The sequence below is a fragment of the Callorhinchus milii genome, unplaced genomic scaffold, assembly GCF_018977255.1.
Source record: "Callorhinchus milii isolate IMCB2004 unplaced genomic scaffold, IMCB_Cmil_1.0 Scaffold1, whole genome shotgun sequence".
NCBI classification, from domain to species: domain Eukaryota; kingdom Metazoa; phylum Chordata; class Chondrichthyes; order Chimaeriformes; family Callorhinchidae; genus Callorhinchus; species Callorhinchus milii.
The window spans coordinates 101144216-101149024 of NW_024704742.1; the positions used below are offsets into that span (position 1 = coordinate 101144216).

The window sequence follows — 4809 nt, forward strand, 5'->3', positions numbered from 1 at the left end:
TCAAACTCACCAATGTCATTGGGTCACCTCAAGTGTATTCCATAACGTCCTGATAACTATAGATTTGCTGTCACCTCTCTTCCTCCTCAATCCTACCACTGCCATCAATACTGGAGTGTTTTCCATTATTATGCACATTATATTATTGAAATACCAACTGGTTAGTTTAGTCTGATGGCCAATTTCTGAGTAACATAATAAGTTAAACTGTTCACCCTCCAGTTCCCTTTTTATCCTTTCACTGAGCAATACATGGTCTGTGATACTCAAGATTTGAGGTCAGCTATTTTGAACTCTAAAGAGCATAGAGGCTAAACTAACACAATGTCTGATAAAATTTGATGTCTGTTTCCTGGAAATTTATTCCATGCCCACTGTTGGAAATGCCATCGACAAACATTGACATCGTCATATCTCCACCTCCTTGGGACGTCCTCCTGACATGAAAGGTGCTCTACAAATGTGATTTGTTGTTGTTGTTGTTAACAACACACAACATAACAAGCCCCCCCACCCCTACCCCCATAGAAGTACACACATAAACATTTTACAATGGCAAAGCCTTTAGTTTTTCCCTTAAGATGATGCATAAAGTAAAGATGCTATTAAGTTTAATATTTTTGGTGGAGTGATTGCAAAGATGCAACCTCTGGGAGAAAGCACTGAAGTAGGTAAAAACAAATGAACTGACCGAGTACTGGGAAGAGAGTTTGCAAAGATGAGAAAAAGGTGCAAGTGCAAATCATAAGCAGGTGGTAAGTACTTTTGTAGTTTATTTTACATTAATATATTGTAAAGATTCTACATTGAAATGTAGGGACAGGGATTACATTTTACATCTATAGGTACTCTACAGAGTTGAAATCAACCCATTCTTTTGAGATTGTATAATTTTTCAAAGTTCAAAGTTCCTAACAGTGTGCGGTTCCACTCTGTTGCGCAATCCAGCTAGCCAACTATCCAGTTTTATCCCTTTAGGAAATACTTTCTTCTCCTGAGAGAATTTGACCCAGTAGGCATTTTCAAGATTATGATGGGTTATGATAGGGTAAATAGTACTATATTTTTTTCACCAGTCAGCAAGTCAGTAATGGGAAGGCACAGAATTAAAGGGAAGTTGGAAAAAAGGTTTTAGGCAGAAAGTGTTGGGAATGTAGAAACCTCTGGCACAAATCATTATTTAAGATGAGCTTATAAAAAACCTGAAATCCCACTTAGTAAACAACAATTTGCCTATAAAAAACAATTTTGCCTTAAAATTTAAGATGCCACACAACTGTGGAATTTTTTTCAATTAAGTCTTAATTTGGAAGTTGTTTTTCTGCAGTGTCTGAAAAGAAACAGCTTTCAAATTGAGACTCAATTTAAGAATTTTCCATAAATCAGCACAATTTTAAGACTTATTTGAGGCTTATTGACTATGTAGAGATGGAATTGAATACATTTTTGAAAGGACCGTAAGTAAGTGCTTGAAAAAAGGAATATAAAAGGGTATGAAGAGGGGTCAGGAGAGTGGGGGTAAATATAATAATAATAATCCTTGCATTTGCTATAGCACTTTTCAAGTCTTCTAGACCTCTCAAAGCACTTCACAGAATATAAAGTGAATTGACTGTATATTTGTGGGCAAAACCTGGCAGCCAATTGCTCACAGCAGTGGCCCACAAACAGTCGTGGATTGAGTGACCAACTTATTATTTTATTTATTTTCCGGAGGGATTATTATCAGGGATGTGGAATAAGGAAACTTGCCCAAGGTTTCGCCCTGCTGGGAATCGAACCCAGGTCTCTCGCTTGTTAGTCGAGTGCTCTAACCACTGAGCTACAGGACTCCCTGAGTAGATTTGGTGGTTCATATGAAGCAAAATATCAACTTGGATTTAATGGGGCAAACAGCCTGCTTCTGTGCTGTAACATTTAAAGATTGTGCAAAGTTTCTTCTCAGTGGAAAATCATACCACACTCCAGAATATTAACCATCCTTACATCCCACACCTGCATCTTCAATTTTCATTGGCAAGACATTCCCACGGTGCAGCAGAAAATTATATTCCAATCCCAATTCCAGCATTTTTTATCCTTACCAGTATTTAAAATACACATTCTTGTTCCTCACTAGATATTCGTCCAGCTCTTGTGATAACTTTTATTTGATGAGGGGTGAATTATTTTAGCTAGGTCTGTGCTGGCTCTTCCAATTCAATCCCACTCCACGCTCTCACCCCATAGTCCTACAAACTTGTCCTCCCCAAATAATTATGTACTTCTCTCATAAAAGTTATTATTGAATCGGCTTCCACTACTCTTTCAGGCAATGCGTTCCAGATCCGAACAACTCGCTGTGTAAAATTTTTTATCTTCACCTCCCCTCTGTTTCTTTTAACAACTATTTTAAATTGGTGACATTGGATTACCGAGGTACTCCCAGTGGAAATAGTTTCTCCTTGTTCACCCTGTTGAATCCCCTCATAATTTAGACCTTCTCTGCTCCAAGGAGAATAATCTTAGCTCCCTAGCCTCTCCTGATAACTGAAGTCCCTCATTCCTGGTACCTTCCTAGTAAATCTACTTTGCACCCTCTCCAATACCTTGACATCCTTCCTAAAGTGTGGTGCCCAGAACTGAACACAGTCTCTAGCTGAGGCCTAACCAGTGTTTTATAAAGGTTCATCATAACTTCCTGACTTTTGTATTCTATGCCCCTATTTATAAAGCCTAGTATCCCAAATGCTTTTTTAACATCTTTATCTACCTGTCCTGCCACCTTCAAAGATTTACTTATATGAAACCCCAGGTCTCTCTGTTCCTTCACCCCTTTAAGATTGTACCATCAGCTTATATTGCCTCTTCTCATTCTTCCTCACAAACTGCATCATTTTGTATTTCTTAATCTTCATCTGCAACATGTCTGCCCATTTTACCAGTCTGTCTATGTCTCCTTGCAGTCTGCTACTATCCTCCTCATTGTTTACTACTTTTCCTAGCTTAGTATCATCTGCAAACTTGGAACTTGTACTCCCTATACCCAAGTCCAGGTCATTTATATAGATCAAAAACAGCGGTGGTCCCAATACTGATCCCTGGGGGACACCACTGCACACTTCCCTCCAGTCAGAAAGACAACTGTTCACTACCACTCTCTGCTTTCTCAAAGAGAAATTTCACTACAGATAGCTGTCTTGGTTATTAATGAAGATTTTGTTTCTCTTCATAAACGACATGACGTAAAAACCAAGTAACTTCAGTGTCAATGTTTGAAGTGTGTAGAATATGCTCTACAGAAATGCAGACAGAAGGTTAAAATAGCAACATTATTGAGTGAACCCTGGTTTAATAACAACAAAGCAACAACAAAATTACATTTGTATAACGCCTTTCATGTTGGGACGACATCCCAAGACGCTGGAATATACTGCAATGAATATACTTGAGGTACCAGTAAATATTTATGTAGCATTTTGAAAACNTTTTTTAAGCTTAAAACATCCAGATTGCGAAATGACTCAAACCAAAGCTAAGTCAATGCACTGATTCAGCTGTCCTTATTTCAAAACTCAAACATTGAATGAAGAATGTGAATTCATCTTATATATTCATACTGCTCTATGGTTAATAAAGTTTGATAAATAAAAGGCACCTATTTCAACATAACAGTGAAAGATGAAAGCCAACAAATCATGTTTAGTGCTATTGCCCCAAGAAACTGTTTCAACAGGGTCCAGACAGAATTACTTTATGGGCTGCAGTGTCTTGTAACATTGCAACACACTGAACAGTTTGGATGGCACCATAAATGTTAATAGTAAAGCTGTCCCAGTTTCTAAACATTGTCTCAGACCTAAGGCATGTTACATAACACTGGAACTTATCCCATCCTTTATTTAATATCAAGAAAGCTTACTAAAACCAGAATAAAACAGTTACCTTGATATTACTCAGCTTTCTAAAGTCTCTTTAACAGAGCAAATAGGAATGGATGATTAAATCGGCAATTTAACAAGTAGTAATAGTGTATCAAATTATTTAGCAAACAGTTGTGTACCCCCAAACAGATTGACATGATGATTTTTCTCAGTATTAATGACATGATATTAATAATATTAAGAACACAGAGGAGTAGGTTGGTTCTCCAGTCAGTGTGCTCCTTTGTTAAGAAAGAACCACATGCAGCTTCTGTCTGTTGCCACTCAGAGCTCCTTTGAGCCTTGCTGTAGCAGCACTGAGACAGCATTCAGTTTCACAGTAGCAGATGCCTCAGTCAATACAGAGCATGGTTATATTGAGGGTTCGTTTGGGTAATAATAATAATAATCCTTGCATTTGATATAGCGCTTTTCACGTCAGGAGGACGTCCCAAAGCGCTTCACAGAACACACTGTAAAGTGAATTGACTGTATATTTGTGGGCAAACGCGGCAGCCAATTGCGCACAGCAATGTCCCACAAACAGTCGTAGATTGAAAATGACCAATTTATTATTGTTTTGGGTTTTTGGAGGGATTATTATTAGGCGTGTGGAGTAAGGAAACTTGCCCAAGGTTTCGCCCTGCCTGGAATTGAACTCAGGTCTCTCGCTTAATGGGTCTTCCCAAAGCTCAACAGCCAGCGTGTTGTAAATTCTCTAGATGAAACAGCAGGATAGGGCACAAATCATGCTGAAATATTTTATGGTCTTTAAACACCATTACTTTTTTTTATAGCTCTGTTGCTTTCTGTACATATTTTAAAGGGACCTGAGGATTTACTCAGCCATTTGTCCTTTTGAGATTGATAAAACATATCTGGCGTGTGAAGGAGATAGGCCAGGTCT

General features: G+C 38.2%; 1 non-coding gene across 1 annotated transcript; it reads right to left on the reverse strand.

Annotated features, from left to right (window-relative positions):
• Window positions 1-1760: 1760 nt before the first annotated feature.
• On the reverse strand, window positions 1761-1832 carry trnav-aac. Its single transcript has one exon. It is a non-coding gene; the product is annotated as a tRNA-Val (tRNA).
• Window positions 1833-4809: the final 2977 nt, after the last annotated feature.